The following is a 27,585-nucleotide window of genomic DNA, read 5'->3' as shown; positions in this document are numbered from 1 at the left end:
TTTTTGCACTTGTGTTGGTGCAGGAAACCACTTTTGCACTTGTATTAATGTGGAAAAACCACTTTTCGCACTAGTGTTAGTGTTGAAAAACCACTTTTCGCACTTGTGTTAGTGTTGAAAAACCACTTTTCGCACTTGTGTTGGTGCAGGAAACCACTTTTGCACTTGTATTAGTGTGGCAAAACCACTTTTCGCACTTGTGTTAGTGTTGAAAAACCACTTTTCGCACTTGTGTCAGTGTTGAAAAACCACTTTTCGCACTTGTGTTGGTGCAGGAAACCACTTTTGCACTTGTATTAGTGTGGAAAAAACACTTTTCGCACTTGTGAAAGTGTTGAAAACCCACTTTTAGCACTTGTGTTAGTGTTGAAAAACCACTTTTCGCACTTGTGTTAGTGTTGAAAAACCACTTTTCGGACTTGTGTTGGTGCAGGAAACCACTTTTGCACTTGTATTAGTGTCGAAAAAACACTTTTTACACTTGTGATAGTGTTGAAAAACCACTTTTCGCACTTGTGTTGGTGTTGAAAAACCGCTTTTCGCACTTGTGTTGGTGCAGAAAACCACTTTTGCACTTGTATTAGTGTGGAAAAACCACTTTTCACACTTGTGTTAGTGTTGAAAAACCACTTTTCGCACTTGTGTTAGTGTTGAAAAACCACTTTTCGCACTTGTGTTGGTGCAGAAAACCACTTTTGCACTTGTATTAGTGTGGAAAAACCACTTTTCGCACTTGTGTTAGTGTTGAAAAACCACTTTTCGCACTTGTGTTAGTGTTGAAAAACCACTTTTCGCACTTGTGTTGGTGCAGGAAACCACTTTTGCACTTGTATTAGTGTGGCAAAACCACTTTTCGCACTTGTGTTAGTGTTGAAAAACCACTTTTCGCACTTGTGTCAGTGTTGAAAAACCACTTTTCGCACTTGTGTTGGTGCAGGAAACCACTTTTGCACTTGTATTAGTGTGGAAAAAACACTTTTCGCACTTGTGAAAGTGTTGAAAACCCACTTTTAGCACTTGTGTTAGTGTTGAAAATCCACTTTTCACACTTGTGTTGGTGCAGGAAACCACTTTTGCACTTGTATTAGTGTGGAAAAAACACTTTTTACACTTGTGATAGTGTTGAAAAACCACTTTTCGCACTTGTGTTGGTGTTGAAAAACCGCTTTTCGCACTTGTGTTGGTGCAGAAAACCACTTTTGCACTTGTATTAGTGTGGAAAAACCACTTTTCACACTTGTGTTAGTGTTGAAAAACCACTTTTCGCACTTGTGTTAGTGTTGAAAAACCACTTTTCGCACTTGTGTTGGTGCAGAAAACCACTTTTGCACTTGTATTAGTGTGGAAAAACCACTTTTCGCACTTGTGTTAGTGTTGAAAAACCACTTTTCGCACTTGTGTTAGTGTTGAAAAACCACTTTTCGCACTTGTGTTGGTGCAGGAAACCACTTTTGCACTTGTATTAGTGTGGCAAAACCACTTTTCGCACTTGTGTTAGTGTTGAAAAACCACTTTTCGCACTTGTGTCAGTGTTGAAAAACCACTTTTCGCACTTGTGTTGGTGCAGGAAACCACTTTTGCACTTGTATTAGTGTGGAAAAAACACTTTTCGCACTTGTGAAAGTGTTGAAAACCCACTTTTAGCACTTGTGTTAGTGTTGAAAATCCACTTTTCACACTTGTGTTGGTGCAGGAAACCACTTTTGCACTTGTATTAGTGTGGAAAAAACACTTTTTGCACTTGTGATAGTGTTGAAAAACCACTTTTCGCACTTGTGTTAGTGTTGAAAAACCACTTTTCGCACATGTGTTAGTGAAGGAAACCACTTTTGCACTTGTGTTAGTGTTGAAAAACCACTTTTCACACTTGTGTTAGTGTTGAAAAAGCACTTTTCGCACTTGTGTTAGTGTTGAAAAACCACTTTTTTCACTTGTTTTGGTGCAGCAAACCACTTTTGCACTTGTATTAGTGTGGAAAAAACACTTTTCGCACTTGTGTTAGTGTTGAAAAACCACTTTTCGCACTTGTGTTAGTGTTGAAAAACCACTTTTTGCACTTGTGTTAGAGTTGAAAAACCACTTTTCGCACTTGTGTTGGTGCAGGAAACCACTTTTGCACTTGTATTAGTGTGGAAAAAACACTTTTCGCACTTGTGTTAGTGTTTAAAACCCACTTTTCGCACTTGCGTTAGTGTTGAAAATCCACTTTTCGCACTTGTGTTGGTGCAGGAAACCACTTTTGCACTTGTATTAGTGTGGAAAAAACACTTTTTGCACTTGTGATAGTGTTGAAAAACCACTTTTCGCACTTGTGTTAGTGTTGAAAAACCACTTTTTTCACTTGTGTTGGTGCAGGAAACCACTTTCGCACTTGTATTAGTGTTGAAAACCACTTTTTGCACTTGTGTTGGTGCAGGAAACCACTTTTGCACTTGTATTAATGTGGAAAAACCACTTTTCGCACTTGTGTTAGTGTTGAAAAACCACTTTTCGCACTTGTGTTAGTGTTGAAAAACCACTTTTCGCACTTGTGTTGGTGCAGGAAACCACTTTTGCACTTGTATTAGTGTGGCAAAACCACTTTTCGCACTTGTGTTAGTGTTGAAAAACCACTTTTCGCACTTGTGTCAGTGTTGAAAAACCACTTTTCGCACTTGTGTTGGTGCAGGAAACCACTTTTGCACTTGTATTAGTGTGGAAAAAACACTTTTCGCACTTGTGAAAGTGTTGAAAACCCACTTTTAGCACTTGTGTTAGTGTTGAAAATCCACTTTTCACACTTGTGTTGGTGCAGGAAACCACTTTTGCACTTGTATTAGTGTGGAAAAAACACTTTTTGCACTTGTGATAGTGTTGAAAAACCACTTTTCGCACTTGTGTTAGTGTTGAAAAACCACTTTTCGCACATGTGTTAGTGAAGGAAACCACTTTTGCACTTGTGTTAGTGTTGAAAAACCACTTTTCACACTTGTGTTAGTGTTGAAAAACCACTTTTCGCACTTGTGTTAGTGTTGAAAAACCACTTTTTTCACTTGTTTTGGTGCAGCAAACCACTTTTGCACTTGTATTAGTGTGGAAAAAACACTTTTTGCACTTGTGTTAGTGTTGAAAAACCACTTTTCGCACTTGTGTTAGTGTTGAAAAACCACTTTTCACACTTGTGTTAGTGTTGAAAAACCACTTTTCGCACTTGTGTTAGTGTTGAAAAACCACTTTTTTCACTTGTTTTGGTGCAGCAAACCACTTTTGCACTTGTATTAGTGTGGAAAAAACACTTTTCGCACTTGTGTTAGTGTTTAAAACCCACTTTTCGCACTTGCGTTAGTGTTGAAAATCCACTTTTCGCACTTGTGTTGGTGCAGGAAACCACTTTTGCACTTGTATTAGTGTGGAAAAAACACTTTTTGCACTTGTGATAGTGTTGAAAAACCACTTTTCGCACTTGTGTTAGTGTTGAAAAACCACTTTTTTCACTTGTGTTGGTGCAGGAAACCACTTTTGCACTTGTATTAGTGTGGAAAAAACACTTTTAGCACTTGTGTTAGTGTTGAAAAACCACTTTTCGCACTTGTGTTAGTGTTGAAAAACCACTTTTCGCACTTGCGTTAGTGTTGAAAACCCACTTTTCGCACTTGTGTTAGTGTTGAAAAACCACTTTTCGCACTTGTGTTGGTGCAGGAAACCACTTTTGCACTTGTATTAGTGTGGAAAAAACACTTTTAGCACTTGTGTTAGTGTTGAAAAACCACTTTTCGCACTTGTGTTAGTGTTGAAAAACCACTTTTCGCACTTGTGTTAGTGTTGAAAAACCACTTTTCGCACTTGTGTTGGTGCAGGAAACCACTTTTGCACTTGTATTAGTGTGGAAAAAACACTTTTTGCACTTGTGATAGTGTTGAAAAACCACTTTTTGCACTTGTGTTAGTGTTGAAAAACCACTTTTCGCACATGTGTTGGTGCAGGAAACCACTTTTGCACTTGTATTAGTGTGGAAAAAACACTTTTTGCACTTGTGATAGTGTTGAAAAACCACATTTCGCACTTGTGTTAGTGTTGAAAAACCACTTTTCGCACTTGTGTTGGTGCAGGAAACCACTTTTGCACTTGTATTAGTGTGGAAAAACCACTTTTTGCACTTGTGTTAGTGTTGAAAAACCACTTTTCGCACTTGTGTTAGTGTTGAAAAACCACTTTTCGCACTTGTGTTGGTGTTGAAAAACCGCTTTTCGCACTTGTGTTGGTGCAGGAAACCACTTTTGCACTTGTATTAGTGTGGAAAAAACACTTTTTGCACTTGTGATAGTGTTGAAAAACCACTTTTCGCACTTGTGTTAGTGTTGAAAAATCACTTTTCGCACTTGTGTTGATGCAGGAAACCACTTTTGCACTTGTATTAGTGTGGAAAAAACACTTTTTGCACTTGCGATAGTGTTGAAAAACCATTTGTCGCACTTGTGTTAGTGTTGAAAAACCACTTTTCGCACTTGTGTTAGTGTTGAAAAACCACTTTTCGCACTTGTGTTGGTGCAGGAAACCACTTTTGCACTTGTATTAGTGTGGAAAAAACACTTTTTGCACTTGTGATAGTGTTGAAAAACCACTTTTCGCACTTGTGTTAGTGTTGAAAAATCACTTTTCGCACTTGTGTTGGTGCAGGAAACCACTTTTGCACTTGTATTAGTGTGGAAAAAACACTTTTTGCACTTGTGATAGTGTTGAAAAACCATTTGTCGCACTTGTGTTAGTGTTGAAAAACCACTTTTCGCACTTGTGTTTGTGTTGAAAAACTACTTTTCGCATTTGTGTTGGTGCAGGAAACCACTTTTGCACTTGTATTAGTTTGGAAAAAACACTTTTCGCACTTGTGTTAGTGTTGAAAAACCACTTTTCGCACTTGTGTTAGTGTTGAAAATCCACTTTTCACACTTGTGTTGGTGCAGGAAACCACTTTTGCACTTGTATTAGTGTGGAAAAAACACTTTTTGCACTTGTGATAGTGTTGAAAAACCACTTTTCGCACTTGTGTTAGAGTTGAAAAACCACTTTTTTCACTTGTGTTGGTGCAGGAAACCACTTTTGCACTTGTATTAGTGTGGAAAAAACACTTTTAGCACTTGTGTTAGTGTTGAAAAACCACTTTTCGCACTTGTGTTAGTGTTGAAAAACCACTTTTCGCACTTGCGTTAGTGTTGAAAACCCACTTTTCGCACTTGTGTTAGTGTTGAAAAACCACTTTTCGCACTTGTGTTGGTGCAGGAAACCACTTTTGCACTTGTATTAGTGTGGAAAAAACACTTTTAGCACTTGTGTTAGTGTTGAAAAACCACTTTTCGCACTTGTGTTAGTGTTGAAAAAACACTTTTCGCACTTGTGTTAGTGTTGAAAAACCACTTTTCGCACTTGTGTTGGTGCAGGAAACCACTTTTGCACTTGTATTAGTGTGGAAAAAACACTTTTTGCACTTGTGATAGTGTTGAAAAACCACTTTTTGCACTTGTCTTAGTGTTGAAAAACCACTTTTCGCACATGTGTTGGTGCAGGAAACCACATTTGCACTTGTATTAGTGTGGAAAAAACACTTTTTGCACTTGTATTAGTGTGGAAAAAACACTTTTCGCACTTGTGTTAGTGTTGAAAAACCACTTTTTGCACTTGTGTTAGTGTTGAAAAACCACTTTTCGCACTTGTGTTAGTGTTGAAAAACCACTTTTCGGACTTGTGTTGGTGCAGGAAACCACTTTTGCACTTGTATTAGTGTCGAAAAAACACTTTTTACACTTGTGATAGTGTTGAAAAACCACTTTTCGCACTTGTGTTGGTGTTGAAAAACCGCTTTTCGCACTTGTGTTGGTGCAGAAAACCACTTTTGCACTTGTATTAGTGTGGAAAAACCACTTTTCACACTTGTGTTAGTGTTGAAAAACCACTTTTCGCACTTGCGTTAGTGTTGAAAAACCACTTTTCGCACTTGTGTTGGTGCAGAAAACCACTTTTGCACTTGTATTAGTGTGGAAAAACCACTTTTCGCACTTGTGTTAGTGTTGAAAAACCACTTTTCGCACTTGTATTAGTGTTGAAAACCACTTTTTGCACTTGTGTTGGTGCAGGAAACCACTTTTGCACTTGTATTAATGTGGAAAAACCACTTTTCGCACTTGTGTTAGTGTTGAAAAACCACTTTTCGCACTTGTGTTAGTGTTGAAAAACCACTTTTCGCACTTGTGTTGGTGCAGGAAACCACTTTTGCACTTGTATTAGTGTGGCAAAACCACTTTTCGCACTTGTGTTAGTGTTGAAAAACCACTTTTCGCACTTGTGTCAGTGTTGAAAAACCACTTTTCGCACTTGTGTTGGTGCAGGAAACCACTTTTGCACTTGTATTAGTGTGGAAAAAACACTTTTCGCACTTGTGAAAGTGTTGAAAACCCACTTTTAGCACTTGTGTTAGTGTTGAAAATCCACTTTTCACACTTGTGTTGGTGCAGGAAACCACTTTTGCACTTGTATTAGTGTGGAAAAAACACTTTTTGCACTTGTGATAGTGTTGAAAAACCACTTTTCGCACTTGTGTTAGTGTTGAAAAACCACTTTTCGCACATGTGTTAGTGAAGGAAACCACTTTTGCACTTGTGTTAGTGTTGAAAAACCACTTTTCACACTTGTTAGTGTTGAAAAACCACTTTTCGCACTTGTGTTAGTGTTGAAAAACCACTTTTTTCACTTGTTTTGGTGCAGCAAACCACTTTTGCACTTGTATTAGTGTGGAAAAAACACTTTTTTCACTTGTGTTGGAGTTGAAAAACCACTTTTTTCACTTGTGTTGGTGCAGGAAACCACTTTTGCACTTGTATTAGTGTGGAAAAAACACTTTTAGCACTTGTGTTAGTGTTGAAAAACCACTTTTCGCACTTGTGTTAGTGTTGAAAACCCACTTTTCGCACTTGTGTTAGTGTTGAAAAACCACTTTTCGCACTTGTGTTGGTGTAGGAAACCACTTTTGCACTTGTATTAGTGTGGAAAAAACACTTTTAGCACTTGTGTTAGTGTTGAAAAACCACTTTTCGCACTTGTGTTAGTGTTGAAAAAACACTTTTCGCACTTGTGTTAGTGTTGAAAAACCACTTTTCGCACTTGTGTTGGTGCAGGAAACCACTTTTGCACTTGTATTAGTGTGGAAAAAACACTTTTTGCACTTGTGATAGTGTTGAAAAACCACTTTTTGCACTTGTCTTAGTGTTGAAAAACCACTTTTCGCACATGTGTTGGTGCAGGAAACCACATTTGCACTTGTATTAGTGTGGAAAAAACACTTTTTGCACTTGTATTAGTGTGGAAAAAACACTTTTCGCACTTGTGTTAGTGTTGAAAAACCACTTTTTGCACTTGTGTTAGTGTTGAAAAACCACTTTTCGCACTTGTGTTAGTGTTGAAAAACCACTTTTCGGACTTGTGTTGGTGCAGGAAACCACTTTTGCACTTGTATTAGTGTCGAAAAAACACTTTTTACACTTGTGATAGTGTTGAAAAACCACTTTTCGCACTTGTGTTGGTGTTGAAAAACCGCTTTTCGCACTTGTGTTGGTGCAGACAACCACTTTTGCACTTGTATTAGTGTGGAAAAACCACTTTTCACACTTGTGTTAGTGTTGAAAAACCACTTTTCGCACTTGTGTTAGTGTTGAAAAACCACTTTTCGCACTTGTGTTGGTGCAGAAAACCACTTTTGCACTTGTATTAGTGTGGAAAAACCACTTTTCGCACTTGTGTTAGTGTTGAAAAACCACTTTTCGCACTTGTATTAGTGTTGAAAACCACTTTTTGCACTTGTGTTGGTGCAGGAAACCACTTTTGCACTTGTATTAATGTGGAAAAACCACTTTTCGCACTTGTGTTAGTGTTGAAAAACCACTTTTCGCACTTGTGTTAGTGTTGAAAACCACTTTTCGCACTTGTGTTGGTGCAGGAAACCACTTTTGCACTTGTATTAGTGTGGCAAAACCACTTTTCGCACTTGTGTTAGTGTTGAAAAACCACTTTTCGCACTTGTGTCAGTGTTGAAAAACCACTTTTCGCACTTGTGTTGGTGCAGGAAACCACTTTTGCACTTGTATTAGTGTGGAAAAAACACTTTTCGCACTTGTGAAAGTGTTGAAAACCCACTTTTAGCACTTGTGTTAGTGTTGAAAATCCACTTTTCACACTTGTGTTGGTGCAGGAAACCACTTTTGCACTTGTATTAGTGTGGAAAAAACACTTTTTGCACTTGTTATAGTGTTGAAAAACCACTTTTCGCACTTGTGTTAGTGTTGAAAAACCACTTTTCGCACATGTGTTAGTGAAGGAAACACTTTTGCACTTGTGTTAGTGTTGAAAAACCACTTTTCACACTTGTGTTAGTGTTGAAAAACCACTTTTCGCACTTGTGTTAGTGTTGAAAAACCACTTTTTTCACTTGTTTTGGTGCCGCAAACCACTTTTGCACTTGTATTAGTGTGGAAAAAACACTTTTCGCACTTGTGTTAGTGTTGAAAAACCACTTTTCGCACTTGTGTTAGTGTTGAAAAACCACTTTTCGCACTTGTGTTAGAGTTGAAAAACCACTTTTCGCACTTGTGTTGGTGCAGGAAACCACTTTTGCACTTGTATTAGTGTGGAAAAAACACTTTTCGGACTTGTGTTAGTGTTTAAAACCCACTTTTCGCACTTGCGTTAGTGTTGAAAATCCACTTTTCGCACTTGTGTTGGTGCAGGAAACCACTTTTGCACTTGTATTAGTGTGGAAAAAACACTTTTTGCACTTGTGATAGTGTTGAAAAACCACTTTTCGCACTTGTGTTAGTGTTGAAAAACCACTTTTTTCACTTGTGTTGGTGCAGGAAACCACTTTTGCACTTGTATTAGTGTGGAAAAAACACTTTTAGCACTTGTGTTAGTGTTGAAAAACCACTTTTCGCACTTGTGTTAGTGTTGAAAAACCACTTTTCGCACTTGCGTTAGTGTTGAAAACCCACTTTTCGCACTTGTGTTAGTGTTGAAAAACCACTTTTCGCACTTGTGTTGGTGCAGGAAACCACTTTTGCACTTGTATTAGTGTGGAAAAAACACTTTTAGCACTTGTGTTAGTGTTGAAAAACCACTTTTCGCACTTGTGTTAGTGTTGAAAAACCACTTTTCGCACTTGTGTTGGTGCAGGAAACCACTTTTGCACTTGTATTAGTGTGGAAAAAACACTTTTTGCACTTGTGATAGTGTTGAAAAACCACTTTTTGCACTTGTGTTAGTGTTGAAAAACCACTTTTCGCACATGTGTTGGTGCAGGAAACCACTTTTGCACTTGTATTAGTGTGGAAAAAACACTTTTTGCACTTGTGATAGTGTTGAAAAACCACATTTCGCACTTGTGTTAGTGTTGAAAAACCACTTTTCGCACTTGTGTTGGTGCAGGAAACCACTTTTGCACTTGTATTAGTGTGGAAAAACCACTTTTTGCACTTGTGTTAGTGTTGAAAAACCACTTTTCGCACTTGTGTTAGTGTTGAAAAACCACTTTTCGCACTTGTGTTGGTGTTGAAAAACCACTTTTCGCACTTGTGTTGGTGCAGGAAACCACTTTTGCACTTGTATTGGTGTGGAAAAAACACTTTTTGCACTTGTGATAGTGTTGAAAAACCACTTTTCGCACTTGTGTTAGTGTTGAAAAATCACTTTTCGCACTTGTGTTGATGCAGGAAACCACTTTTGCACTTGTATTAGTGTGGAAAAAACACTTTTTGCACTTGTGATAGTGTTGAAAAACCATTTGTCGCACTTGTGTTAGTGTTGAAAAACCACTTTTCGCACTTGTGTTAGTGTTGAAAAACCACTTTTCGCACTTGTGTTGGTGCAGGAAACCACTTTTGCACTTGTATTAGTGTGGAAAAAACACTTTTTGCACTTGTGATAGTGTTGAAAAACCACTTTTCGCACTTGTGTTAGTGTTGAAAAATCACTTTTCGCACTTGTGTTGGTGCAGGAAACCACTTTTGCACTTGTATTAGTGTGGAAAAAACACTTTTTGCACTTGTGATAGTGTTGAAAAACCATTTGTCGCACTTGTGTTAGTGTTGAAAAACCACTTTTCGCACTTGTGTTTGTGTTGAAAAACTACTTTTCGCATTTGTGTTGGTGCAGGAAACCACTTTTGCACTTGTATTAGTTTGGAAAAAACACTTTTCGCACTTGTGTTAGTGTTGAAAAACCACTTTTCGCACTTGTGTTAGTGTTGAAAATCCACTTTTCACACTTGTGTTGGTGCAGGAAACCACTTTTGCACTTGTATTAGTGTGGAAAAAACACTTTTTGCACTTGTGATAGTGTTGAAAAACCACTTTTCGCACTTGTGTTAGAGTTGAAAAACCACTTTTTTCACTTGTGTTGGTGCAGGAAACCACTTTTGCACTTGTATTAGTGTGGAAAAAACACTTTTAGCACTTGTGTTAGTGTTGAAAAACCACTTTTCGCACTTGTGTTAGTGTTGAAAAACCACTTTTCGCACTTGCGTTAGTGTTGAAAACCCACTTTTCGCACTTGTGTTAGTGTTGAAAAACCACTTTTCGCACTTGTGTTGGTGCAGGAAACCACTTTTGCACTTGTATTAGTGTGGAAAAAACACTTTTAGCACTTGTGTTAGTGTTGAAAAACCACTTTTCGCACTTGTGTTAGTGTTGAAAAAACACTTTTCGCACTTGTGTTAGTGTTGAAAAACCACTTTTCGCACTTGTGTTGGTGCAGGAAACCACTTTTGCACTTGTATTAGTGTGGAAAAAACACTTTTTGCACTTGTGATAGTGTTGAAAAACCACTTTTTGCACTTGTCTTAGTGTTGAAAAACCACTTTTCGCACATGTGTTGGTGCAGGAAACCACTTTTGCACTTGTATTAGTGTGGAAAAAACACTTTTTGCACTTGTGATAGTGTTGAAAAACCACATTTTGCACTTGTGTTAGTATTGAAAAACCACTTTTCGCACTTGTGTTGGTGCAGGAAACCACTTTTGCACTTGTATTAGTGTGGAAAAAACACTTTTCGCACTTGTGTTAGTGTTGAAAAACCACTTTTTGCACTTGTGTTAGTGTTGAAAAACCACTTTTCGCACTTGTGTTAGTGTTGAAAAACCACTTTTCGGACTTGTGTTGGTGCAGGAAACCACTTTTGCACTTGTATTAGTGTCGAAAAAACACTTTTTACACTTGTGATAGTGTTGAAAAACCACTTTTCGCACTTGTGTTGGTGTTGAAAAACCGCTTTTCGCACTTGTGTTGGTGCAGAAAACCACTTTTGCACTTGTATTAGTGTGGAAAAACCACTTTTCACACTTGTGTTAGTGTTGAAAAACCACTTTTCGCACTTGTGTTAGTGTTGAAAAACCACTTTTCGCACTTGTGTTGGTGCAGAAAACCACTTTTGCACTTGTATTAGTGTGGAAAAACCACTTTTCGCACTTGTGTTAGTGTTGAAAAACCACTTTTCGCACTTGTATTAGTGTTGAAAACCACTTTTTGCACTTGTGTTGGTGCAGGAAACCACTTTTGCACTTGTACTAATGTGGAAAAACCACTTTTCGCACTTGTGTTAGTGTTGAAAAACCACTTTTCGCACTTGTGTTAGTGTTGAAAAACCACTTTTCGCACTTGTGTTGGTGCAGGAAACCACTTTTGCACTTGTATTAGTGTGGCAAAACCACTTTTCGCACTTGTGTTAGTGTTGAAAAACCACTTTTCGCACTTGTGTCAGTGTTGAAAAACCACTTTTCGCACTTGTGTTGGTGCAGGAAACCACTTTTGCACTTGTATTAGTGTGGAAAAAACACTTTTCGCACTTGTGAAAGTGTTGAAAACCCACTTTTAGCACTTGTGTTAGTGTTGAAAATCCACTTTTCACACTTGTGTTGGTGCAGGAAACCACTTTTGCACTTGTATTAGTGTGGAAAAAACACTTTTTGCACTTGTGATAGTGTTGAAAAACCACTTTTCGCACTTGTGTTAGTGTTGAAAAACCACTTTTCGCACATGTGTTAGTGAAGGAAACCACTTTTGCACTTGTGTTAGTGTTGAAAAACCACTTTTCACACTTGTGTTAGTTTTGAAAAACCACTTTTCGCACTTGTGTTAGTGTTGAAAAACCACTTTTTTCACTTGTTTTGGTGCAGCAAACCACTTTTGCACTTGTGTTGGTGCAGGAAACCACTTTTGCACTTGTATTAGTGTGGAAAAAACACTTTTCGCACTTGTGTTAGTGTTTAAAACCCACTTTTCGCACTTGCGTTAGTGTTGAAAATCCACTTTTCGCACTTGTGTTGGTGCAGGAAACCACTTTTGCACTTGTATTAGTGTGGAAAAAACACTTTTTGCACTTGTGTTAGTGTGGAAAAAACACTTTTCGCACTTGTGTTAGTGTTGAAAAACCACTTTTCGCACTTGTGTTAGTGTTGAAAAACCACTTTTCGCACTTGTGTTAGAGTTGAAAAACCACTTTTCGCACTTGTGTTGGTGCAGGAAACCACTTTTGCACTTGTATTAGTGTGGAAAAAACACTTTTCGCACTTGTGTTAGTGTTTAAAACCCACTTTTCGCACTTGCGTTAGTGTTGAAAATCCACTTTTCGCACTTGTGTTGGTGCAGGAAACCACTTTTGCACTTGTATTAGTGTGGAAAAAACACTTTTTGCACTTGTGATAGTGTTGAAAAACCACTTTTCGCACTTGTGTTAGTGTTGAAAAACCACTTTTTTCACTTGTGTTGGTGCAGGAAACCACTTTTGCACTTGTATTAGTGTGGAAAAAACACTTTTAGCACTTGTGTTAGTGTTGAAAAACCACTTTTCGCACTTGTGTTAGTGTTGAAAAACCACTTTTCGCACTTGCGTTAGTGTTGAAAACCCACTTTTCGCACTTGTGTTAGTGTTGAAAAACCACTTTTCGCACTTGTGTTGGTGCAGGAAACCACTTTTGCACTTGTATTAGTGTGGAAAAAACACTTTTAGCACTTGTGTTAGTGTTGAAAAACCACTTTTCGCACTTGTGTTAGTGTTGAAAAACCACTTTTCGCACTTGTGTTAGTGTTGAAAAACCACTTTTCGCACTTGTGTTGGTGCAGGAAACCACTTTTGCACTTGTATTAGTGTGGAAAAAACACTTTTTGCACTTGTGATAGTGTTGAAAAACCACTTTTTGCACTTGTGTTAGTGTTGAAAAACCACTTTTCGCACATGTGTTGGTGCAGGAAACCACTTTTGCACTTGTATTAGTGTGGAAAAAACACTTTTTGCACTTGTGATAGTGTTGAAAAACCACATTTCGCACTTGTGTTAGTGTTGAAAAACCACTTTTCGCACTTGTGTTGGTGCAGGAAACCACTTTTGCACTTGTATTAGTGTGGAAAAACCACTTTTTGCACTTGTGTTAGTGTTGAAAAACCACTTTTCGCACTTGTGTTAGTGTTGAAAAACCACTTTTCACACTTGTGTTGGTGCAGGAAACCACTTTTGCACTTGTATTAGTGTGGAAAAACCACTTTTTGCACTTGTGTTAGTGTTGAAAAACCACTTTTCGCACTTGTGTTGGTGCAGGAAACCACTTTTGCACTTGTATTAGTGTGGAAAAACCACTTTTTGCACTTGTGTTGGTGTTGAAAAACCGCTTTTCGCACTTGTGTTGGTGCAGGAAACCACTTTTGCACTTGTATTAGTGTGGAAAAAACACTTTTTGCACTTGTGATAGTGTTGAAAAACCACTTTTCGCACTTGTGTTAGTGTTGAAAAATCACTTTTCGCACTTGTGTTGATGCAGGAAACCACTTTTGCACTTGTATTAGTGTGGAAAAAACACTTTTTGCACTTGTGATAGTGTTGAAAAACCATTTGTCGCACTTGTGTTAGTGTTGAAAAACCACTTTTCGCACTTGTGTTAGTGTTGAAAAACCACTTTTCGCACTTGTGTTGGTGCAGGAAACCACTTTTGCACTTGTATTAGTGTGGAAAAAACACTTTTTGCACTTGTGATAGTGTTGAAAAACGACTTTTCGCACTTGTGTTAGTGTTGAAAAATCACTTTTCGCACTTGTGTTGGTGCAGGAAACCACTTTTGCACTTGTATTAGTGTGGAAAAAACACTTTTTGCACTTGTGATAGTGTTGAAAAACCATTTGTCGCACTTGTGTTAGTGTTGAAAAACCACTTTTCGCACTTGTGTTAGTGTTGAAAAACTACTTTTCGCATTTGTGTTGGTGCAGGAAACCACTTTTGCACTTGTATTAGTGTGGAAAAAACACTTTTCGCACTTGTGTTAGTGTTGAAAAACCACTTTTCGCACTTGTGTTAGTGAAGGAAACCACATTTGCACTTGCGTTAGTGTTGAAAAACCAATTTTCGCACTTGTGTTAATGTTGAAAAACCACTTTTCGCACTTGTGTTGGTGCAGGAAACCACTTTTGCACTTGTATTAGTGTGGAAAAACCACTTTTCACACTTGTGTTAGTGTTGAAAAACCACTTTGCGCACTTGTGTTAGTGTTGAAAATCCACTTTTCGCACTTGTGTTGGTGCAGGAAACCACTTTTGCACTTGTATTAGTGTGGAAAAAACACTTTTTGCACTTGTGATAGTGTTGAAAAACCACTTTTCGCACTTGTGTTAGTGTTGAAAAACCACTTTTCGCACATGTGTTAGTGAAGGAAACCACTTTTGCACTTGTGTTAGTGTTGAAAAACCACTTTTCACACTTGTGTTAGTGTTGAAAAACCACTTTTCGCACTTGTGTTAGTGTTGAAAAACCACTTTTTTCACTTGTTTTGGTGCAGCAAACCACTTTTGCACTTGTATTAGTGTGGAAAAAACACTTTTCGCACTTGTGTTAGTGTTGAAAAACCACTTTTCGCACTTGTGTTAGTGTTGAAAAACCACTTTTCGCACTTGTGTTGGTGCAGGAAACCACTTTTGCACTTGTATTAGTGTGGAAAAACCACTTTTTGCACTTGTGTTGGTGCAGGAAACCACTTTTGCACTTGTGTTAGTGTTGAAAAACCACTTTTCGCACTTGTGTTGGTGCAGGAAACCACTTTTGCACTTGTATTAGTGTGGAAAAAACACTTTTCGCACTTGTGTTAGTGTTTAAAACCCACTTTTCGCACTTGCGTTAGTGTTGAAAATCCACTTTTCGCACTTGTGTTGGTGCAGGAAACCACTTTTGCACTTGTATTAGTGTGGAAAAAACACTTTTTGCACTTGTGATAGTGTTGAAAAACCACTTTTCGCACTTGTGTTAGTGTTGAAAAACCACTTTTTTCACTTGTGTTGGTGCAGGAAACCACTTTTGCATTTGTATTAGTGTGGAAAAAACACTTTTAGCACTTGTGTTAGTGTTGAAAAACCACTTTTCGCACTTGTGTTAGTGTTGAAAAACCACTTTTCGCACTTGCGTTAGTGTTGAAAACCCACTTTTCGCACTTGTGTTAGTGTTGAAAAACCACTTTTCGCACTTGTGTTGGTGCAGGAAATCACTTTTGCACTTGTATTAGTGTGGAAAAAACACTTTAGCACTTGTGTTAGTGTTGAAAAACCACTTTTCGCACTTGTGTTAGTGTTGAAAAACCACTTTTCGCACTTGTGTTAGTGTTGAAAAACCACTTTTCGCACTTGTGTTGGTGCAGGAAACCACTTTTGCACTTGTATTAGTGTGGAAAAAACACTTTTTGCACTTGTGATAGTGTTGAAAAACCACTTTTTGCACTTGTGTTAGTGTTGAAAAACCACTTTTCGCACATGTGTTGGTGCAGGAAACCACTTTTGCACTTGTATTAGTGTGGAAAAAACACTTTTTGCACTTGTGATAGTGTTGAAAAACCACATTTCGCACTTGTGTTAGTGTTGAAAAACCACTTTTCGCACTTGTGTTGGTGCAGGAAACCACTTTTGCACTTGTATTAGTGTGGAAAAACCACTTTTTGCACTTGTGTTAGTGTTGAAAAACCACTTTTCGCACTTGTGTTAGTGTTGAAAAACCACTTTTCGCACTTGTGTTGGTGCAGGAAACCACTTTTGCACTTGTATTAGTGTGGAAAAACCACTTTTTGCACTTGTGTTAGTGTTGAAAAACCACTTTTCGCACTTGTGTTGGTGCAGGAAACCACTTTTGCACTTGTATTAGTGTGGAAAAACCACTTTTTGCACTTGTGTTGGTGTTGAAAAACCGCTTTTCGCACTTGTGTTGGTGCAGGAAACCACTTTTGCACTTGTATTAGTGTGGAAAAAACACTTTTTGCACTTGTGATAGTGTTGAAAAACCACTTTTCACACTTGTGTTAGTGTTGAAAAATCACTTTTCGCACTTGTGTTGATGCAGGAAACCACTTTTGCACTTGTATTAGTGTGGAAAAAACACTTTTTGCACTTGTGATAGTGTTGAAAAACCATTTGTCGCACTTGTGTTAGTGTTGAAAAACCACTTTTCGCACTTGTGTTAGTGTTGGAAAACCACTTTTCGCACTTGTGTTGGTGCAGGAAACCACTTTTGCACTTGTATAAGTGTGGAAAAAACACTTTTTGCACTTGTGATAGTGTTGAAAAACGACTTTTCGCACTTGTGTTAGTGTTGAAAAATCACTTTTCGCACTTGTGTTGGTGCAGGAAACCACTTTTGCACTTGTATTAGTGTGGAAAAAACACTTTTTGCACTTGTGATAGTGTTGAAAAACCATTTGTCGCACTTGTGTTAGTGTTGAAAAACCACTTTTCGCACTTGTGTTAGTGTTGAAAAACTACTTTTCGCATTTGTGTTGGTGCAGGAAACCACTTTTGCACTTGTATTAGTGTGGAAAAAACACTTTTCGCACTTGTGTTAGTGTTGAAAAACCACTTTTCGCACTTGTGTTAGTGAAGGAAACCACATTTGCACTTGCGTTAGTGTTGAAAAACCAATTTTCGCACTTGTGTTAGTGTTGAAAAACCACTTTTCGCACTTGTGTTGGTGCAGGAAACCACTTTTGCACTTGTATTAGTGTGGAAAAACCACTTTTCACAGTTGTGTTAGTGTTGAAAAACCACTTTTCGCACTTGTGTTAGTGTTGAAAAACCACTTTTCGCACTTGTGTTGGTGCAGGAAACAACTTTTGCACTTGTATTAGTGTGGAAAAAACACTTTTCGCACTTGTGTTAGTGTTTAAAACCCACTTTTCGCACTTGTGTTAGTGTTGAAAATCCACTTTACGCACTTGTGTTGGTGCAGGAAACCACTTTTGCACTTGTATTAGTGTGGAAAAAACACTTTTTGCACTTGTGATAGTGTTGAAAACCCACTTTTCGCACTTGTGTTAGTGTTGAAAAACCACTTTTCGCACTTGTGTTGGTGCAGGAAATCACTTTTGCACTTGTATTAGTGTGGAAAAAACACTTTAGCACTTGTGTTAGTGTTGAAAAACCACTTTTCGCACTTGTGTTAGTGTTGAAAAACCACTTTTCGCACTTGTGTTAGTGTTGAAAAACCACTTTTCGCACTTGTGTTGGTGCAGGAAACCACTTTTGCACTTGTATTAGTGTGGAAAAAACACTTTTTGCACTTGTGATAGTGTTGAAAAACCACTTTTTGCACTTGTGTTAGTGTTGAAAAACCACTTTTCGCACATGTGTTGGTGCAGGAAACCACTTTTGCACTTGTATTAGTGTGGAAAAAACACTTTTTGCACTTGTGATAGTGTTGAAAAACCACATTTCGCACTTGTGTTAGTGTTGAAAAACCACTTTTCGCACTTGTGTTGGTGCAGGAAACCACTTTTGCACTTGTATTAGTGTGGAAAAACCACTTTTTGCACTTGTGTTAGTGTTGAAAAACCACTTTTCGCACTTGTGTTAGTGTTGAAAAACCACTTTTCGCACTTGTGTTGGTGCAGGAAACCACTTTTGCACTTGTATTAGTGTGGAAAAACCACTTTTTGCACTTGTGTTAGTGTTGAAAAACCACTTTTCGCACTTGTGTTGGTGCAGGAAACCACTTTTGCACTTGTATTAGTGTGGAAAAACCACTTTTTGCACTTGTGTTGGTGTTGAAAAACCGCTTTTCGCACTTGTGTTGGTGCAGGAAACCACTTTTGCACTTGTATTAGTGTGGAAAAAACACTTTTTGCACTTGTGATAGTGTTGAAAAACCACTTTTCACACTTGTGTTAGTGTTGAAAAATCACTTTTCGCACTTGTGTTGATGCAGGAAACCACTTTTGCACTTGTATTAGTGTGGAAAAAACACTTTTTGCACTTGTGATAGTGTTGAAAAACCATTTGTCGCACTTGTGTTAGTGTTGAAAAACCACTTTTCGCACTTGTGTTAGTGTTGGAAAACCACTTTTCGCACTTGTGTTGGTGCAGGAAACCACTTTTGCACTTGTATAAGTGTGGAAAAAACACTTTTTGCACTTGTGATAGTGTTGAAAAACGACTTTTCGCACTTGTGTTAGTGTTGAAAAATCACTTTTCGCACTTGTGTTGGTGCAGGAAACCACTTTTGCACTTGTATTAGTGTGGAAAAAACACTTTTTGCACTTGTGATAGTGTTGAAAAACCATTTGTCGCACTTGTGTTAGTGTTGAAAAACCACTTTTCGCACTTGTGTTAGTGTTGAAAAACTACTTTTCGCATTTGTGTTGGTGCAGGAAACCACTTTTGCACTTGTATTAGTGTGGAAAAAACACTTTTCGCACTTGTGTTAGTGTTGAAAAACCACTTTTCGCACTTGTGTTAGTGAAGGAAACCACATTTGCACTTGCGTTAGTGTTGAAAAACCAATTTTCGCACTTGTGTTAGTGTTGAAAAACCACTTTTCGCACTTGTGTTGGTGCAGGAAACCACTTTTGCACTTGTATTAGTGTGGAAAAACCACTTTTCACAGTTGTGTTAGTGTTGAAAAACCACTTTTCGCACTTGTGTTAGTGTTGAAAAACCACTTTTCGCACTTGTGTTGGTGCAGGAAACAACTTTTGCACTTGTATTAGTGTGGAAAAAACACTTTTCGCACTTGTGTTAGTGTTTAAAACCCACTTTTCGCACTTGTGTTAGTGTTGAAAATCCACTTTACGCACTTGTGTTGGTGCAGGAAACCACTTTTGCACTTGTATTAGTGTGGAAAAAACACTTTTTGCACTTGTGATAGTGTTGAAAAACCACTTTTCGCACTTGTGTTAGTGTTGAAAAACCACTTTTTTCACTTGTGTTGGTGCAGGAAACCACTTTTGCACTTGTATTAGTGTGGAAAAACACTTTTAGCACTTGTGTTAGTGTTGAAAAACCACTTTTCGCACTTGTGTTAGTGTTGAAAAACCACTTTTCGCACTTGCGTTAGTGTTGAAAACCCACTTTTCGCACTTGTGTTAGTGTTGAAAAACCACTTTTCGCACTTGTGTTGGTGCGGGAAACCACTTTTGCACTTGTATTAGTGTGGAAAAAACACTTTTAGCACTTGTGTTAGTGTTGAAAAACCACTTTTCGCACTTGTGTTAGTGTTGAAAAACCACTTTTCGCACTTGTGTTAGTGTTGAAAAACCACTTTTCGCACTTGTGTTGGTGCAGGAAACCACTTTTGCACTTGTATTAGTGTGGAAAAAACACTTTTTGCACTTGTGATAGTGTTGAAAAACCACTTTTTGCACTTGTGTTAGTGTTGAAAAACCACTTTTCGCACATGTGTTGGTGCAGGAAACCACTTTTGCACTTGTATTAGTGTGGAAAAAACACTTTTTGCACTTGTGATAGTGTTGAAAAACCACATTTCGCACTTGTGTTAGTGTTGAAAAACCACTTTTCGCACTTGTGTTGGTGCAGGAAACCACTTTTGCACTTGTATTAGTGTGGAAAAACCACTTTTTGCACTTGTGTTAGTGTTGAAAAACCACTTTTCGCACTTGTGTTAGTGTTGAAAAACCACTTTTCGCACTTGTGTTGGTGTTGAAAAACCGCTTTTCGCACTTGTGTTGGTGCAGGAAACCACTTTTGCACTTGTATTAGTGTGGAAAAAACACTTTTTGCACTTGTGATAGTGTTGAAAAACCACTTTTCGCACTTGTGTTAGTGTTGAAAAATCACTTTTCGCACTTGTGTTGATGCAGGAAACCACTTTTGCACTTGTATTAGTGTGGAAAAAACACTTTTTGCACTTGTGATAGTGTTGAAAAACCATTTGTCGCACTTGTGTTAGTGTTGAAAAACCACTTTTCGCACTTGTGTTAGTGTTGAAAAACCACTTTTCGCACTTGTGTTGGTGCAGGAAACCACTTTTGCACTTGTATTAGTGTGGAAAAAACACTTTTTGCACTTGTGATAGTGTTGAAAAACCACTTTTCGCACTTGTGTTAGTGTTGAAAAATCACTTTTCGCACTTGTGTTGGTGCAGGAAACCACTTTTGCACTTGTATTAGTGTGGAAAAAACACTTTTTGCACTTGTGATAGTGTTGAAAAACCATTTGTCGCACTTGTGTTAGTGTTGAAAAACCACTTTTCGCACTTGTGTTAGTGTTGAAAAACTACTTTTCGCATTTGTGTTGGTGCAGGAAACCACTTTTGCACTTGTATTAGTGTGGAAAAAACACTTTTCGCACTTGTGTTAGTGTTGAAAAACCACTTTTTGCACTTGTGTTAGTGTTGAAAAACCACTTTTCGCACTTGTGTTGGTGCAGGAAACCACTTTTGCACTTGTATTAGTGTGGAAAAAACACTTTTCGCACTTGTGTTAGTGTTGAAAAACCACTTTTCGCACTTGTGTTAGTGTTGAAAAACCACTTTTCGCACTTGTGTTGGTGCAGGAAACCACTTTTGCACTTGTATTAGTGTGGAAAAAACACTTTTTGCACTTGTGATAGTGTTGAAAAACCACTTTTTGCACTTGTGTTAGTGTTGAAAAACCACTTTTCGCACATGTGTTGGTGCAGGAAACCACTTTTGCACTTGTATTAGTGTGGAAAAAACACTTTTTGCACTTGTGATAGTGTTGAAATACCACATTTCGCACTTGTGTTAGTGTTGAAAAACCACTTTTCGCACTTGTGTTGGTGCAGGAAACCACTTTTGCACTTGTATTAGTGTGGAAAAAACACTTTTTGCACTTGTGATAGTGTTGAAAAACCACATTTCGCACTTGTGTTAGTATTGAAAAACCACTTTTCGCACTTGTGTTGGTGAAGGAAACCACTTTTGCACTTGTATTAGTGTGGAAAAAACACTTTTCGCACTTGTGTTAGTGTTGAAAAACCACTTTTTGCACTTGTGTTAGTGTTGAAAAACCACTTTTCGCACTTGTGTTAGTGTTGAAAAACCACTTTTCGGACTTGTGTTGGTGCAGGAAACCACTTTTGCACTTGTATTAGTGTGGAAAAACCACTTTTTGCACTTGTGTTAGTGTTGAAAAACCACTTTTCGCACTTGTGTTAGTGTTGAAAAACCACTTTTCGCACTTGTGTTGGTGTTGAAAAACCGCTTTTCGCACTTGTGTTGGTGCAGGAAACCACTTTTGCACTTGTATTAGTGTGGAAAAAACACTTTTTGCACTTGTGATAGTGTTGAAAAACCACTTTTCGCACTTGTGTTAGTGTTGAAAAATCACTTTTCGCACTTGTGTTGATGCAGGAAACCACTTTTGCACTTGTATTAGTGTGGAAAAAACACTTTTTGCACTTGTGATAGTGTTGAAAAACCATTTGTCGCACTTGTGTTAGTGTTGAAAAACCACTTTTCGCACTTGTGTTAGTGTTGAAAAACCACTTTTCGCACTTGTGTTGGTGCAGGAAACCACTTTTGCACTTGTATTAGTGTGGAAAAAACACTTTTTGCACTTGTGATAGTGTTGAAAAACCACTTTTCGCACTTGTGTTAGTGTTGAAAAATCACTTTTCGCACTTGTGTTGGTGCAGGAAACCACTTTTGCACTTGTATTAGTGTGGAAAAAACACTTTTTGCACTTGTGATAGTGTTGAAAAACCATTTGTCGCACTTGTGTTAGTGTTGAAAAACCACTTTTCGCACTTGTGTTAGTGTTGAAAAACTACTTTTCGCATTTGTGTTGGTGCAGGAAACCACTTTTGCACTTGTATTAGTGTGGAAAAAACACTTTTCGCACTTGTGTTAGTGTTGAAAAACCACTTTTCGCACTTGTGTTAGTGTTGAAAAACCACTTTTCGCACTTGTGTTGGTGCAGGAAACCACTTTTGCACTTGTATTAGTGTGGAAAAAACACTTTTAGCACTTGTGTTAGTGTTGAAAAACCACTTTTCGCACTTGTGTTAGTGTTGAAAAACCACTTTTCGCACTTGTGTTAGTGTTGAAAAACCACTTTTCGCACTTGTGTTGGTGCAGGAAACCACTTTTGCACTTGTATTAGTGTGGAAAAAACACTTTTTGCACATGTGATAGTGTTGAAAAACCACTTTTTGCACTTGTGTTAGTGTTGAAAAACCACTTTTCGCACATGTGTTGGTGCAGGAAACCACTTTTGCACTTGTATTAGTGTGGAAAAAACACTTTTTGCACTTGTGATAGTGTTGAAAAACCACATTTCGCACTTGTGTTAGTGTTGAAAAACCACTTTTCGCACTTGTGTTGGTGCAGGAAACCACTTTTGCACTTGTATTAGTGTGGAAAAAACACTTTTTGCACTTGTGATAGTGTTGAAAAACCACATTTCGCACTTGTGTTAGTATTGAAAAACCACTTTTCGCACTTGTGTTGGTGAAGGAAACCACTTTTGCACTTGTATTAGTGTGGAAAAAACACTTTTCGCACTTGTGTTAGTGTTGAAAAACCACTTTTTGCACTTGTGTTAGTGTTGAAAAACCACTTTTCGCACTTGTGTTAGTGTTGAAAAACCACTTTTCGGACTTGTGTTGGTGCAGGAAACCACTTTTGCACTTGTATTAGTGTCGAAAAAACACTTTTTACACTTGTGATAGTGTTGAAAAACCACTTTTCGCACTTGTGTTGGTGTTGAAAAACCGCTTTTCGCACTTGTGTTGGTGCAGAAAACCACTTTTGCACTTGTATTAGTGTGGAAAAACCACTTTTCACACTTGTGTTAGTGTTGAAAAACCACTTTTCGCACTTGTGTTAGTGTTGAAAAACCACTTTTCGCACTTGTGTTGGTGCAGAAAACCACTTTTGCACTTGTATTAGTGTGGAAAAACCACTTTTCGCACTTGTGTTAGTGTTGAAAAACCACTTTTCGCACTTGTATTAGTGTTGAAAACCACTTTTTGCACTTGTGTTGGTGCAGGAAACCACTTTTGCACTTGTATTAATGTGGAAAAACCACTTTTCGCACTTGTGTTAGTGTTGAAAAACCACTTTTCGCACTTGTGTTAGTGTTGAAAAACCACTTTTCGCACTTGTGTTGGTGCAGGAAACCACTTTTGCACTTGTATTAGTGTGGCAAAACCACTTTTCGCACTTGTGTTAGTGTTGAAAAACCACTTTTCGCACTTGTGTCAGTGTTGAAAAACCACTTTTCGCACTTGTGTTGGTGCAGGAAACCACTTTTGCACTTGTATTAGTGTGGAAAAAACACTTTTCGCACTTGTGAAAGTGTTGAAAACCCACTTTTAGCACTTGTGTTAGTGTTGAAAATCCACTTTTCACACTTGTGTTGGTGCAGGAAACCACTTTTGCACTTGTATTAGTGTGGAAAAAACACTTTTTGCACTTGTGATAGTGTTGAAAAACCACTTTTCGCACTTGTGTTAGTGTTGAAAAACCACTTTTCGCACATGTGTTAGTGTTGAAAAACCACTTTTCGCACTTGTGTTAGTGTTGAAAAACCACTTTTCGCACTTGTGTTGGTGCAGGAAACCACTTTTGCACTTGTATTAGTGTGGAAAAAACACTTTTTGCACTTGTGATAGTGTTGAAAAACCACTTTTTGCACTTGTGTTAGTGTTGAAAAACCACTTTTCGCACATGTGTTGGTGCAGGAAACCACTTTCGCACTTGTGTTAGAGTTGAAAAACCACTTTTCGCACTTGTGTTGGTGCAGGAAACCACTTTTGCACTTGTATTAGTGTGGAAAAAACACTTTTCGCACTTGTGTTAGTGTTTAAAACCCACTTTTCGCACTTGCGTTAGTGTTGAAAATCCACTTTTCGCACTTGTGTTGGTGCAGGAAACCACTTTTGCACTTGTATTAGTGTGGAAAAAACACTTTTTGCACTTGTGATAGTGTTGAAAAACCACTTTTCGCACTTGTGTTAGTGTTGAAAAACCACTTTTTTCACTTGTGTTGGTGCAGGAAACCACTTTTGCACTTGTATTAGTGTGGAAAAAACACTTTTTGCACTTGTGATAGTGTTGAAAAACCACTTTTCGCACTTGTGTTAGTGTTGAAAAATCACTTTTCGCACTTGTGTTGGTGCAGGAAACCACTTTTGCACTTGTATTAGTGTGGAAAAAACACTTTTTGCACTTGTGATAGTGTTGAAAAACCATTTGTCGCACTTGTGTTAGTGTTGAAAAACCACTTTTCGCACTTGTGTTAGTGTTGAAAAACTACTTTTCGCATTTGTGTTGGTGCAGGAAACCACTTTTGCACTTGTATTAGTGTGGAAAAAACACTTTTCGCACTTGTGTTAGTGTTGAAAAACCACTTTTCGCACTTGTGTTAGTGTTGAAAAACCACTTTTCGCACTTGTGTTGGTGCAGGAAACCACTTTTGCACTTGTATTAGTGTGGAAAAAACACTTTTAGCACTTGTGTTAGTGTTGAAAAACCACTTTTCGCACTTGTGTTAGTGTTGAAAAACCACTTTTCGCACTTGTGTTAGTGTTGAAAAACCACTTTTCGCACTTGTGTTGGTGCAGGAAACCACTTTTGCACTTGTATTAGTGTGGAAAAAACACTTTTTGCACATGTGATAGTGTTGAAAAACCACTTTTTGCACTTGTGTTAGTGTTGAAAAACCACTTTTCGCACATGTGTTGGTGCAGGAAACCACTTTTGCACTTGTATTAGTGTGGAAAAAACACTTTTTGCACTTGTGATAGTGTTGAAAAACCACATTTCGCACTTGTGTTAGTGTTGAAAAACCACTTTTCGCACTTGTGTTGGTGCAGGAAACCACTTTTGCACTTGTATTAGTGTGGAAAAAACACTTTTTGCACTTGTGATAGTGTTGAAAAACCACATTTCGCACTTGTGTTAGTATTGAAAAACCACTTTTCGCACTTGTGTTGGTGAAGGAAACCACTTTTGCACTTGTATTAGTGTGGAAAAAACACTTTTCGCACTTGTGTTAGTGTTGAAAAACCACTTTTTGCACTTGTGTTAGTGTTGAAAAACCACTTTTCGCACTTGTGTTAGTGTTGAAAAACCACTTTTCGGACTTGTGTTGGTGCAGGAAACCACTTTTGCACTTGTATTAGTGTCGAAAAAACACTTTTTACACTTGTGATAGTGTTGAAAAACCACTTTTCGCACTTGTGTTGGTGTTGAAAAACCACTTTTCGCACTTGTGTTGGTGCAGAAAACCACTTTTGCACTTGTATTAGTGTGGAAAAACCACTTTTCACACTTGTGTTAGTGTTGAATAACCACTTTTCGCACTTGTGTTAGTGTTGAAAAACCACTTTTCGCACTTGTGTTGGTGCAGAAAACCACTTTTGCACTTGTATTAGTGTGGAAAAACCACTTTTCGCACTTGTGTTAGTGTTGAAAAACCACTTTTCGCACTTGTATTAGTGTTGAAAACCACTTTTTGCACTTGTGTTGGTGCAGGAAACCACTTTTGCACTTGTATTAATGTGGAAAAACCACTTTTCGCACTTGTGTTAGTGTTGAAAAACCACTTTTCGCACTTGTGTTAGTGTTGAAAAACCACTTTTCGCACTTGTGTTGGTGCAGGAAACCACTTTTGCACTTGTATTAGTGTGGCAAAACCACTTTTCGCACTTGTGTTAGTGTTGAAAAACCACTTTTCGCACTTGTGTCAGTGTTGAAAAACCACTTTTCGCACTTGTGTTGGTGCAGGAAACCACTTTTGCACTTGTATTAGTGTGGAAAAAACACTTTTCGCACTTGTGAAAGTGTTGAAAACCCACTTTTAGCACTTGTGTTAGTGTTGAAAATCCACTTTTCACACTTGTGTTGGTGCAGGAAACCACTTTTGCACTTGTATTAGTGTGGAAAAAACACTTTTTGCACTTGTGATAGTGTTGAAAAACCACTTTTCGCACTTGTGTTAGTGTTGAAAAACCACTTTTCGCACATGTGTTAGTGAAGGAAACCACTTTTGCACTTGTGTTCGTGTTGAAAAACCACTTTTCGCACTTGTGTTAGTGTTGAAAAACCACTTTTTTCACTTGTTTTGGTGCAGCAAACCACTTTTGCACTTGTATTAGTGTGGAAAAAACACTTTTCGCACTTGTGTTAGTGTTGAAAAACCACTTTTCGCACTTGTGTTAGTGTTGAAAAACCACTTTTCGCACTTGTGTTAGAGTTGAAAAACCACTTTTCGCACTTGTGTTGGTGCAGGAAACCACTTTTGCACTTGTATTAGTGTGGAAAAAACACTTTTCGCACTTGTGTTAGTGTTTAAAACCCACTTTTCGCACTTGCGTTAGTGTTGAAAATCCACTTTTCGCACTTGTGTTGGTGCAGGAAACCACTTTTGCACTTGTATTAGTGTGGAAAAAACACTTTTTGCACTTGTGATAGTGTTGAAAAACCACTTTTCGCACTTGTGTTAGTGTTGAAAAACCACTTTTTTCACTTGTGTTGGTGCAGGAAACCACTTTTGCACTTGTATTAGTGTGGAAAAAACACTTTTAGCACTTGTGTTAGTGTTGAAAAACCACTTTTCGCACTTGTGTTAGTGTTGAAAAACCACTTTTCGCACTTGCGTTAGTGTTGAAAACCCACTTTTCGCACTTGTGTTAGTGTTGAAAAACCACTTTTCGCACTTGTGTTGGTGCAGGAAACCACTTTTGCACTTGTATTAGTGTGGAAAAAACACTTTTAGCACTTGTGTTAGTGTTGAAAAACCACTTTTCGCACTTGTGTTAGTGTTGAAAAACCACTTTTCGCACTTGTGTTAGTGTTGAAAAACCACTTTTTGCACTTGTGTTGGTGCAGGAAACCACTTTTGCACTTGTATTAGTGTGGAAAAAACACTTTTTGCACTTGTGATAGTGTTGAAAAACCACTTTTTGCACTTGTGTTAGTGTTGAAAAACCACTTTTCGCACATGTGTTGGTGCAGGAAACCACTTTTGCACTTGTATTAGTGTGGAAAAAACACTTTTTGCACTTGTGATAGTGTTGAAAAACCACATTTCGCACTTGTGTTAGTGTTGAAAAACCACTTTTCGCACTTGTGTTGGTGCAGGAAACCACTTTTGCACTTGTATTAGTGTGGAAAAACCACTTTTTGCACTTGTGTTAGTGTTGAAAAACCACTTTTCGCACTTGTGTTAGTGTTGAAAAACCACTTTTCGCACTTGTGTTGGTGCAGGAAACCACTTTTGCACTTGTATTAGTGTGGAAAAACCACTTTTTGCACTTGTGTTAGTGTTGAAAAACCACTTTTCGCACTTGTGTT

Source organism: Myxine glutinosa, chromosome 9 (genome assembly GCF_964187855.1).
Source record: "Myxine glutinosa chromosome 9, kmMyxGlut1.1, whole genome shotgun sequence".
Taxonomy (NCBI): domain Eukaryota; kingdom Metazoa; phylum Chordata; class Myxini; order Myxiniformes; family Myxinidae; genus Myxine; species Myxine glutinosa.
Note: the sequence above shows the minus strand (reverse complement) of the source record.